The sequence below is a fragment of the Molossus molossus genome, unplaced genomic scaffold (genome assembly GCF_014108415.1).
Source record: "Molossus molossus isolate mMolMol1 unplaced genomic scaffold, mMolMol1.p scaffold_m16_p_4, whole genome shotgun sequence".
NCBI lineage: Eukaryota > Metazoa > Chordata > Mammalia > Chiroptera > Molossidae > Molossus > Molossus molossus.
In genome coordinates, this window is record NW_023425377.1 from 29,678,306 (window position 1) to 29,691,778 (window position 13,473).

Here is a 13,473-nt window from a genome sequence, read left to right on the forward strand (position 1 = left end):
ACCTGATGCTATTCTCTAGGTAATGTCAGAAATGAATTGAATTGTGTGATAGCCAGGCAGTGTCTGAGAATTGCTTGGTGGTATCAGAACCCCGCCCCCCCCCCCCCCCCCCCCCCCCCGCCACACACACACACACGCACTGGAATTGGTATCAGAACACTTTAGCAGTCATTTGAAATTTGTAGCTATTCTGTCTGGCTGTTGGAGAACTCATCTTTACTGTGTCAAATTCTCATCGAGTAGCATATAGTACTGGGCATCTACTGTGTGTTCAGTTCTGCTAAATTCTTTGAGGGAATAGGAGGAAAAAATATGACATGCTGCTCCTCCTCTTCAGTTGGACCTCTTGCCATTGGAGTATTCAGAGTTCAGATTTTAACCTTGTTTTTTCTTTTGCTGTACTCACACCTTGGTGAGCTCATAGCTTAAATATTAACTCTAGCCTTGGCCGATTTGGCTCAGTGGTTAGAGCGTCGGCCCACGGACCGGGGAGTCCCACGTTTGGTTCCCGCTAAGGGGAGGTACCTCGGTTGCAGTTTGTCCCCGGCCCCGGTTTGGGTCATGTGGGTGGCAACCACTCGAAGTGTCTCTCTCAATTGATGTTTCTCCTCTTTCTTCCTCCCTCTCTCCCTCCTGCTCTATCTGAAAATAAATGCAAAAATGTCCTCGGGTGAGGATAAAATAAAAAAAAAAATCAATAAATGCTAACTCTATGCCAGTAACTCCCAAACTTACATCTCCATGTAGACCTCTCTCCTGAACACCAGATTTGTAGGTCCAGCTGCCTATTATGGACCTTCATTAAGAAATCTAATGGAGTTTGCAAGTCTGATGTGGTTAGTCATAACCAAATACCTAGTACCCCACAGCCAGCCTCATCACCCACAGGACAACAAAACCCCATCCCACTGGCACCTCCCCTCTTAGTTAACAGTAACTACATTCTTCCACCTACTAGGACCAAACACCTTGGGGTTGTCATTGATTTCACTATTTCTTCTGCACTCTCAAAATAATTGGTCATAAATCCTATTGGTTTTACCTTAAACATACGTCCAGAGCTGACTACTTTTCATTACTTCCCCTGTTACCACTAAGGTCTGAGCAAGTATCAGCTGGATGAAAGGGTCACTGCAGCAGCCTGTTAACTGAGATTCCTGTTTTCGCCTTGTCTCCACCTCCATGGTCTGTTCTCAGTTCATTAGAGTGATGCTCTGAGAACGTAAGCCAGACGTGTCACCCTTCCCCTCAAAATCATGATGGCTTCCCATTCAGGTTAAAATGGGAGACGGCATCCACCATGATCTGGCCCCGTTTCTTCCCAACTCCTCTACTTCTTTTTTTTTTATCCTCACCCAAGGACACTTTTCCATATTTTGTTCAGATAGAGTAGGAGGGAGAGAGAGAGAGAAATATCGATGTGAAAGGGACACATCAAGTGGTTGCCACCCACACAACCCAATCAGGGCCGGGGACAAACTGCAAAGGAGGTACATGCCCTTAGTGGGAATTGAACTCGGGTTTCTCTGTACCGCAGGCTGATGCCCCAACTGCTGAACCGAACCGGCCAGGGTGCTACTTCTTTATTTTTTGCTCGTGCTGAGACACTCCACTGGTCTCTGCCCTCCTTGCTCTTTTTCAAACACGTAGGCATACTCACACCTGCAGGTCACACTTATGGGCCTTTGCGCATCCAGGATGCTCTGCCCTAGATGTCCACTGGATGGCTACTTACCTGCTGCCTCTAAATGTTTGCTCTGATGTCACCTTCTCACTGAGACTCACACTGATCACTTGATATTAAAACCAATACTCCACATAGTTAGTCTAATAACAGAATATTTTTTAAAAATATGTTTTTATTGATTTTAGAGAGAGGACGGGAGAGGGAGAGAGAGAGATGAGAGACAAACATCTACTGGCTGCCTCCTGCATGCACCCTACTAGGGATTGAGCCCACAACCCCAGGCATGTGCCCTGACTGGGAATCAAACCAGTGACTTTTTGGTGCATTGGACGATGCTCAACCAACTGAGCCACACTGGCCAGGGCTCTAATAACATAATTTTTTTTTTTTTTAAATAGTGACAGCTAACCCTCAGAAAAAGATAAATGCAAGTAATTCAATCTCTACTCAGTATCTTCAATTTAAAAATAAAAGGTGAGAGCGCATTCTTAAACATCAGCACTTTTTAAGAATCTTCTTTTCCTATTTTCTTAGTCTCAGTTGCTCTCACAAATATGATGGCTATTTCAGTCTCTCTCTCTCGACCTCATTCCATCCTCTTCCCACTCTTATCTATACTCTCTTAACTCTATCTTGTCTATCAATCCATGCATCCATGCTCTGATTTTCATCACTTGGTGTTTTGCTCTGCCAATTATTTTACATCTGTCCTCTAATGGAAACCCCTGGTCCTAACTCAGCAAACCGGGAGTCTTCACCCTTGGAGAATGAATATTACAAACATTTATAATTTATGGACCTTTCTTTTATCTGTGTGATAAAATGATATGGTCAGGAGAATTCCCATGGATTAGATGGGAACTGAGCTGGACTTGAAAGCTGAGTAGAATCTCCATAGGCCAAAATCGAGGGATCCAGGTAAAGAAAAAAATATATAAACCTAAATTTGGAGATTGAGGTAGATCGCCCAAGGGCAGCATGATACATTTGAAGGACAGAAAATCAGGTTAGATATGCTTGAGATCGATGAGATAGAATTAAATAAATGATCTTATTCTTAAAAGTTAGAAAAGAGGCTCTACTTTGGGAGACTGAAGGTGTTTGAATCATGCTTTACCTTTGCTAGGAATAGCATCAGCTGGATTGTTGAGGTTCTGGGAGAGGTGGTGACTGATCATTTACTGGGTGTTCTATGTGTCCCAAACCGGTTCCTTCCCTAGTCTCCTTGATTTCAGTAAGTGGCAACATCACCATTCTAGCTGTTCATGCCCAGAGCCTTGGGAGTCATTCTTAACCCTTCTCTTTTTCTCATACTCCCTACCAAATTCATCAGAATGTTGTCTTGTTTATCTTTAAAATATCTATGGATCCACTCATTTCTCTACTTCCTCAATGACTACCTGATCTGAACTACCGTCATCTCTCCCCTAGGTCATCGCCATGAAATTCTAAATGGTCTTTCTGTACCTATTCTTGCTCCTCTTCAATCTCTTCCCAGCATAGATTAAATACCTCGTATGTAAGTAGAAGCCAGATAATTGATTTCTCGGCTCACATTTTTCCAATGGTTTCCCATCAAAATCACCTAAAAGCCTCAAATGCCATACAGGATCTGGCTCTTAGATGGCATTTTCTCCCACTCATCCTTTACTCTACTCCAGCTGTACTAGCCTCCTTAGAATTCCTTGAATACGTTGAGCATGCCCCAGTCTCAGGGCCTTTGCACCTGCTCTTCCCGCAGACTGAAAAGATCTTCCTGTTGTTCAACACACAGCTATTTCTCTTACTTCCCATAGACTTTCTCTGATGAAATACCCCTCCTCCTTAGGGATCGCCTCCCGACTGTCCTATATGAAATGCAATAGCCATGTCCTATCTGCTCCATGGCCCCCATCCCTCTAACCCTGCTATACATCTCACCATAGCACTTCTCACCGTCTGAGACATTACGTACTAACTTGCAATGCTGGATAATCTTTTTGCCCCTCGAGATGCACTCTATACTTTTCTGCACCTGCTCTGGGCCCTGGGAGACTCACCAGTATGGACTGCATCACATAGACATTCTTGTCCCTGGCCTTCTGGATTCCAGTTAGGTTCAGCCAGTGGCGGGCACTGGCAGGAGGTGGACCATGAGAGATGGGCGAGGTTGGAGTGTTACTTCCCTGCCCCCCTTCCTGCCATGCTCCTTTTTGGTAGTGTCTCTGTTTCTCCTCCCACGGCCACAGCTCCTACGCTCTAGTGGTATCCCGCAGCTACAGGTATCCCACTGAGTTCGCATGGCTGCTCCCTTCCCCCATCCCTTGAGGCCCAAGGGGTAGCAGTGCTCTGCTGTTGCTAGCCCCAGGATGCTTTACCACCTTGTTGGTTTCCTTTAATCCTATAGCACCTTCATTACCAGCCCCCTCATTAAATTCTTTCAATTAATTACCCTGTTTGGCTGGGTCATCTGTTTCCTGCGGTAACCCCAAGTTGTTTACTTATTTATTGTCTTCTACTCATGTGCGCATGCCTGCGCACACACACGTATAATTCCTTAAGAGTAGGGATTTTGTGACTACAACAGTATCTGTTACATAGCAGGCAATTCATAAAATTGTTAATGGATCGATAATGAATGAATAATCATGTTCTTTCTTATTCATTTAAAAAATTTTTTTTCCTTTTCTGATTTTAGAGAGAGAGGAAGGGAGAGGGAGAGAGAAATAGAAACATCGATGAGAGAGAACATCAATTGGCTGCCTCCTACATGTCCCCCACTGGGGATTGGGCCCACAACCTAGGCATGTGCCCTGACTGGGAATCGAACTGGGTGACCTCTTGGTGCATGGGTAGATGCTCAACCACTGAACCACACCGGCCGGGCTGTTCTTTCTTATTCTTACAAGAAATTCATGAGATAGGAATTATTATCTCCATTTTGCAGATAAGAAAACTGAGGTTAGCCTGGCCACTGTGGCTCAGTGGCTGAACATTGACCCATGCCCCAAGAGGTTGCTGGTTCGATTCCTGGTCAGGGCACATGCCCAGGTTGTGGGCCCGATCCCCAGTGGGGGGCATGTAGGAGGTGGCCAATCGATGTTCTCTCTCATTGATGTTTCTATTTCTCTCTCCCTCTCCCTTCCTCTCTTTCTAAAGTCAATAAAGAAAAAAATTAAAAAAAAAAAAGAAAACTGAGGTTCAAAGGGAAGTAACTTGCAGCCAGTGCAAGGCAACACCGATTATGCTATATTTGCATTGCTACCTTGCATTCTTTTTTCATTACATCACATAACAACTTTCATATTGCTATTACATGAGAGGTTATTAATTTTATTATCCTTGTTCCATGACATTAAATTATGTCACATGGTGAATTCTTCAGCTGCCACGACAGTTATGAAATATTCACAAAGAAAGGCCTTAGCTTTTAGCAAATAGTAGAAGGCTTAATGACCCATCCATGAGTCGAAAGAAGATATTTAAAATCCAGCACATATATTAAATCCAAAGCACATGTCAATATTCTTGCTTGATAAGGGTATTTCCCCAGCATACTGCTAGAACTACTTCAGCAATGTTGCATTAAGTCTCCAATCAGATGCGAGATTGGCGTCTGGGTCAGAGGAATTGCTGATTCACACCAGCCAACAGGAAGTACTTTCAACCCCAGAGGAACTTGCTGGTGGAAGGCACAGAGGGACCCAGTTCCCACAACAGAAAGCAAGGGTCTAGTCCGTGTTTTGCTCCAGACTAGCTGACTTCAAGGATCATGATCTGTGTTCCTCTTAAAATCAAACATTCCACCTTCTTACTCCTCTAAAATCTGCACTGCCCACAAAAAGAACCCTACCTCTCTTCTCTTTTGTCCTCCTCCATAAGAGCTAGGTCTCTGAATGTTAGGGGTAGAAAGAAAAATCTGCTAGTGTTATATAGGACAAGGGTCTCAAGGTCTGGGCCATTCTTACTAAATGCTGTTCTTGTTACATGTTAAAATGTAGCACTGTAGCACAGTATTTTGCAGAGGAGCTGTAAAAGGATAAGCTTGACAGGAACCCAACATGATCATTGTAGCCAACTGCAAGGAAGAACATGTAATTGATCAAATGGTATATATAAGCAATGGATAAGTCTCCCTTTGGGGAGGCATAGCCTTGGGAATGAATGTTAAGTCTCCTTTACTTACTGCAAGTAAGTAAAATTACCTTTGGACAACCATGTCATGTTTTTGATAGAGCACTCCAAGTGGCAAACCCCTTGAGTTGATAACACTAGTAGGTTAATGTCTTTTTAGGGAAGTGGATGGAGAAAAAACAAAAACCAGGCAAACACTGTGCATAGAATTTCCAAATAAAAGTAAAGGGAACATAGTTGTTAGGGTAGGATTTCTCTACTAGGACTTGAACGTTCGAAATCTATTAAAAAGTGATGTCCCTTCTCTCAACTGTCCCATGGGAAGGGAAGGAGTCATCACTCCAGCATCTTCTCCAACCTAAAAAAGCAGACTCTAAAGGGAGGCTGCCACCAGTTGGCCACCCCAAAATGCCATTTGAGCATTTATTATGCCGCAGTTGGTACACAAGGTGCAGAGGACACAGTGGCGAGCTAGACACGCATGGACTATCCTCATAGGTTTACATCCTATCAGGGCAAACACATACGAAATAAATAAGTGATTTCTCAGTCTGCAAAGGGCTATGATGGAGAAGTGAAGAGTGTTGTTAGAAGTCAGAAAATACCCCTCAGAAGGATAAGCCTGGATAATTGTGTAGATAGGGGAGGCTATGGACCATGCTCATTTTATTTATAATTATAAACCAAGAACTAGCCCAGGACTGGCAGATACTCTGAGTTTTGGTTATTATTGCTCTGCAACTATCCACTCTAAAAGTTAATGGTCTAAAATTACAATTTATTATTTTTCATAATTCTGTGGGTTGGTGGGACTCCACCCAGGATTGTTCTGCTCCACAGGCCGTTGGTTTGGGCTGCAGTCAGCAAGGGGCTCCAGTGGGCAGGCAGGTCCAGGTGGCTCTCTCAGAACTCTGGTACTTTAGCGGGGATGGCCAGGACCACTGGACCTCGCTGTCCATGCAGTCCAGGGGCTATCCCACTCCACGTGGCCTCTCCGTGTGGTTTCTCCAGCAGAGTAATTGGGTTTTACGTGACAACTAAGATATCCCAAAAGTGTAAGAGCAGAAATGATTTGGTTATATTGATGCCCTGCCTTCGTCAGGCTAGGTGGGACTCTGGAATGGAGCCACTGTGGCTTTATCCCACCTAATGGTTTCAGTGAGTCTCAGGGCCAGCCCAGACTCAGCGAGGGAGAGGACCACACAGGGCTACAGCTATCAGGAGGTACTTTCATTTGGAGGGGGGAGAGGGGGTGTTGATTTTAGAAATTAGCTAGTCTGCTAGGTGCTCAATAATTTTTTGTTTTAGTAATGGGGGAAGAAGTGAGTACGAATCACTCAGTGTAGCAGGAGAGGCATAAGCAGTATCTTCCATGATTGGAAGGTGCAACTAAGTCTTGTTGAAGGACCTGGGAGAGGTTCAGTTTGGCTGGAGCAGAGGAGAGCTATGGATGAGACTGAAGAGTGAGCTGAGAAGAGGCTGAGCCTGGAGCCTTATAACCCCTGAACTTTTCAGCTATGTAAGCCAATCGATTCCCTTTCTCCCACTACCAGTTTGAGCTAGTTTTCTATCTTTGATCGAGAGGCCTGACTAATTGTAGGGAGGCAACAAATCACACTGCCCAAGAGAGGAGGCCCTGGAGGTGACCTTGCCATTGAACGCAAAGCCATTTGGAAACAACCTGTTCCGTACAAGTGCTGAGCATCATGACGATCCCTGATGTGTAGCTGCACACTCAGCGAGCAGGAGAGACTCTGCCCCTGACATCTAAATGGAAAGGTCTGTGGGTGGATGTTCCTAAAGGCTTCACAGAGTCCTTCTGCATGCATAATCAACAGCTGGAATCTGCTCCATCTTCCTGCAGCCACTAGTCAAACACTCAAAGGCCTTTCTCAGATCCCCACAATATAAACTTGCTGGTGTTGGTTTGTTGGTTTCCACCAGCCACCGTTCCAGCTTTCTGAGTCCTAGGTCCATACTGCCTTGAGGGGGGTTCTATAGTACCCGTTTGTTGAACAGATTCAATAAGATAATTTGTAGAAACTGCTCAGTATGCTGTCTAGTTGAAATCTAGTAAAGCACCATTCAGCGTTAGTTTTTATTTTTATTATTGTCTGATCTCATTTCTGGAATCCCAAGTTTATTGATGAATGTGGTTTAAAAAAAATCTCTGCCTTTAGGCTCCCCAAAGATCCAAAAATATAGGGGAAGTAAAATGAAATGGGAAGAGAGCTCTTCCAGACCCCTCCCTAAAACCCAGAGGTAACCATCATCTTAGACATGAAGTCCAAGAGGACCCCAGAATAGGGGTTGTGTACATGTTACCCCTCCCAGACCTGTGTGATAAGTCAAGGCCTACTCAGGGCTTTGGGGACAATGACCAGCGTCCTGGATGAGGGCTGCAGGGCCTGCCCACCTGGCCCGGCTCCCTCTCATCTCACACTGTGTGTGCCTCAGCTGAGGCCTGCTGCCTCCTAACGCGTGGCCTTGGCATGAGCCACCCTCGCATTCAGAACTCAGCTCAAGCTCCACCTCCTCAGCGAAGTCTTCCTTACCCCGGTCTAGGACCATTGCTATTCCTACATGGTGTCATATCCTTCCGGTCCTCTTTTTCAGAGCTCTCTGTCACCGTCTGCTAATATGTCTATAACTGTGATGCTTTGATTAACAATGGACACCCTCACTTGACTGTATGTTTCACAAAAGCAGGACCTAAAGGACTTTTTTTTTTTTTTTTTTAGTGTCCAATACATGGTCTGACACATAGTATGTGCTCAGTAAATTCTGCTTGAGTAGATGGAGTGGGAACAACGGATGCTTCTGTTGGAATTCGGGTCTGAACTCATCAGTTTATTCCATCAAGCCTAGCTGTCCCAGAGAAATCACTGAGAGGTGCGAAGCGATTAATTCCAGAACACCAAGGGGGAAATGGTCCATTGCTGCTTGTCTCACCCCTAAGTCAATTGATCAAGTGTAGTCAACTGCAAATAAGAAGTCAACGTGCAATTGATTGAATGTCTCTTGGGGATTGATTTCTTTTTCTGTGTTTCTCTGCTTGAAAGATGGTTTCCCCTATAGGAGCAGTTTCCACTGCAGGAAAGTATGTGGGGAGAGGCTAAGACACCTTTCCTCTTGCCAAATAAACAAAACAAAGTCCACATGCTCTCCACACAATCTATACCCCCTTTTGAAAGCTTTTCTCAGATGAACCCCAAAAAGAGGCATTAGATAAGAACTAGTAGACACAGGTTTAACTATACAGAGTCTATCTAAAAGGGTCACTTATTTGTGCTATTTGTATTTAGCTGCTAACTTCAAGATACAGGCAGTGAAGTGCAGTGGTTTAAAGAATGCACCTCAGGGCCAGGTGGGGATGACTCTAACCCAGAAGGTGGTCTTCGCTATCTGTGCAACCTGAGGCAAATGAACTTTCCCTCAATTTCCCCCACTCACAAATGGGGTACCAGCTAGGAAGCACTCAGTGCCAGATATACAATAAGGGCTCAGAGAAAGTTATACTATTATTCTTCTGGATGATTCTTTTTTCTTATCATTGCCACAATGTGATAGGTGATGGGGTTGTGAAAGGAAGAGTCATTTAATTCCCTTGTAGGCTGAAAAAGACTTTCCCCCTAAACCAGGAAGCCCTTATGTGGGTAAACTGGAGTTATTACTAGCTAAATTGACCAATGGTCTTTGTAGTCACTGTATCCTGAACCTTCTAATATGATCATAACCTTGCCTCTCTTGTTTCTTTTGTCTAGTAGAAAACTTCTATTTTAGTTCTGGTGATTTAAATCATGCTTTTTTATATCCAAGACTTTGGTTACTCTGGTTATTGGAAGTAGTATGTTACTATAGAAGGTTCCTGAGTTAGAGTCGGAAAACCTGAAGACAAATTCTAAGTCTACATCTTAATAGCTGTATGACCTAGAAAATATAGCTCTGCCTCTTTGAACTTTAGTCTTTGAACATTCATCAACATGGAGATGACTAGGCTAAGGGTGTTGGTGGAGGCTATCTAATTCCCCTCTAAGGGTACGTTTTCTCATCATAACTACCTAAGGCAAAGATAGATCATTCTTCAGGGATCAAAGGAGTGCTCTCTCACCTAATGTCTATGCAAGAGGTTCTGTAAAAATTTCTCCACCTGCTGATGGTCCAACCCCCAGTGGTGCTCTCCTTCCATCCATCCATCCATCCATCCATCCATCCATCCATCCATCCTTCCTTCCTTCCTTCCATCCATCCATCCTTCCATCCATCCATCCATCCATCCATCCATCCATCCATCCATCCACCAAGGAAAACACTGCTAAGTGCCCACTTAGAACTGTGTGCCATATACCTTGGTAGAAATAGGGTCAGAGAGGGGAAGACATGGTCTAGAACAGCTGAGGAAAAGGATGATTATGTGGTAAAGGTTGAGATGATTACAACATGAGATAGTAAAGATGCCATGGGATTAAAGGGTGAAGGTAAAACTCTGACCCAAAAGGTAAAAAGAAGAGGAAAGGAATGTGTAAGATGCTGAGGCCAGGCAGACTACCATAAATATATGCCACAGTCGTAGTTTTGCAACGTTTAGATGCAAAGTAGCAAAGGTAAAACCACTCTTTCTGTAGAATATTCCAGCTAACCAGTAACTTCCACTTTCTCTGGAGGAATCAGCTCTATTGAGCAAGCATAGGTGTAGGTTTTGTTTGTATCTTGCTAGTTTACTCAATCAAAGAAAATAAAATTACACTATTTAGAAAAGAAAAGCCACCTGACACATTTTAATGATTTGGTTATCGTATTGATGGAGATGCAGGTTCAGTCATAGATTTGGAACACACTATGACTGGCCTTCAAAATGCATGAAACTATTTTCTGGAAAGTTTCCCTCAATTGAAGATTTTTCTTCAGCTTTAAGCATAAGCTTAGACATATTATGTGATCAGTGTTTACTTTGCACTTGGTTCCTTTCAGTGGGGAGAAATAAAGACAATGTAAAATTCCAAACTATTGCAATCCCCACCCCCCAAATGCAAAAAAAATAAAGCTCAGCTTATTTCCCCATATCCACAACTTAGTTTCAGGGTCCAGAGAACACGGTGTCCTGATGACAGTCCCTGAGAGAGCTCTGTGTGGGCCACACATTAAAATGCTTCATTAAACCATCAAAAGTAAGTTGACCTTTTACCAGAAAGATTATCTTGTACAAGAGGCTGAAATTTTGGGATCCCAAAGTCACAAATGATTCATAGAGCACAATTCTGATATTCAGTAATATAATTTAATATGAATTTTATTCTAATGCTACCATGATGATATGATAAATACATCTTGCAGAAATGCTTAATTCTGTTTCACAAAGAGTGGTCTGTGGTCCTATTTCAACAAATTTAACAACTTAGCCCCTACAGGCACTATAATAGGAACATGAGGTATACCAGCAAGCCAAACAGACAAGACTGCCCTCATGGAGCTTACATTCTAGTAGGGGAGAGATAAACAGTAAAGGGTAAATATAATAAATGAGTAAACAAAAAGTATTTATTAGGGATGGAGCAAGAAAGAGGATTAATAGAGCAGGGACATGGGTGAGGGCTGCAATTTTTAGTAGAGTAATTGGGATATGATTTATTAAGAAGATGGTATTTGAACACAGGAAATGCCAAAGCACAGATGTCTGCAGCAACAGCGTTCCAGGGAGAGGGGCAGTCCTAAGGCGGGAGCAATGTGACGAGACAGAAACAGCAGGGTGAGAGTAGGAAGACCTGAGATCATGAGGTCATGGTGGGGTGGAGGCAGCTTCTTCAGGATTTGTAGACTTAATATGATTATTTGGGATTTGTGGGTGAAATGAGAAGCTATGGTGATTTTGAGCATAAAGGTGGGAGATCTGATGTGTTTTAGTGTATGACTCTGGTGTCTGAGTTGATAACAGTATGTGAAGTGCAAGATGGAATCAAAGAATAAGCCATTGCAATGAATCCAATCGATGACTCAGCTACGGTGGAAGATGGGTGATGAAAAATGGCTAGACTCTCAGGATGCTTTGGAAATCATATCAATACACTTTAGTGCTGAATTCAATATGGGATATAAGAAAAAATGGGGAAAAAGAGGTATCAAGGATGACACATGGTTTTGTTCTGAAACACTGGAACTGAGATGCCTTCTTTTGAAACGTGGAAGTCTGTGAGTAGAGATTTAGAGGGAGGGAAGGTGTACGTTAGTGGTTTAATTTTGGGCAAGTTGTGTTAACACGTCTATTAGACTTCTACTTGGAGATGTGGAATAGGCAGCTGGATGTATGAGTCTGGAATTCAGGAGAGATGTTTGGCAAAGAGTTTACATGTTGGGATCTTTGGCACAAAGATGTATTTATTGCTATGAAAGTGAAAGAAATGACAATGAGAATGAGTACAAAGAAGAGGACAAAGACCTTTATCATAATTTTATGTGTATTAGTTCCCCATGGCTGCTATAACACATTACAGCAAATTTAATGGCTTAGGACAATACAGATTTATTATCTTACAGTTTTGGAGGTCAGAAGTCTGAAGTGAGTCTCACTGGGCTAATCTGAAGGTATCAGCAGACCAGTGTTTCTCTCTGGAGGCTCCAGAGAAGGATCTGTTTTCTTGTCTTTTCAGATCTGCATCCCTTGGCTTGTTAGCCTTTTCCATCTTCAAAGATGGCAGTGGCTGCTCAGCTCTGCTCACCTGGTATCACTTTTACCCTGACTCTTCTGTTTCCCTCTTGCATATTTAAGGACCCTGAGTTTATCCCAGCCCACCTGCATAATCCAGGGCAATCTCCCCATCTCAAGATTCTTAATTTAGTCACATCTGTAAAGTCCCTTGACCATGTAAGGTAATGTATTTACAAATTCCAGAAATTGGAATCTGAACATATTTTTTATGGGGTAGGTATTATTCTGCCCATACATTATGAAAGCCTATAAATAACGCAGAATCCTGGGCTCTACGCCAAATTTACTGAATTAAAATCTCTAGGAAATGGTGTCCAGGAACGTGTTTTTTACACAGGCTCTCTAGGTGATTCTTGTGAACTCCACCAGCTCAATGGTGAAACCTGGTGGTGACGAAGGGCAGGAAGTAGCATCTGGTCCCACTCCTCATCAAAGCCCTGGTCCCTGTGCTCTGGGTGACTCTACGTGTAGTCAGAAATCCTCTCAGTGCCACAGTGCCTGGTCACCTACGTTACACGGGCAGTTCTTCCCCAAGGCCAGGCTGCGGTTCAGAACCTCAGTGGCTCCAGGACCAGGCTGGACTATGACTCCTTTCCTACAAACCCGAAGGCAATCTGCAGAGCCGCTACGTGATGGTGAGTTCACGATGGAACTGGTTCAGGCTGGTTTGTAAGCCACACGCCACTGCAGACACTTGCTTTGGGGAGAAGGCAGTAGCCCGTGGGTGAGTTTCTCTTCACAAACATTAGAAACATTTCTAAGCCATGTGACATGATCTAAAAACTAAATTAAACTAAGATAAAAACCAAACCAAATAAAACCGTTCATGTCTGGCCTATGTGTGAATGATGAGCAACCTTAAGGCAGAGTGCTTAGATCTCCAAATTTCTAAGTTTTTCCCTCAAATTGACTTCAAGGGTTTTTTGTTTTGTTTTGTTTTGTTTTTTTAAGTTTTGAGGTTCCCAAATGA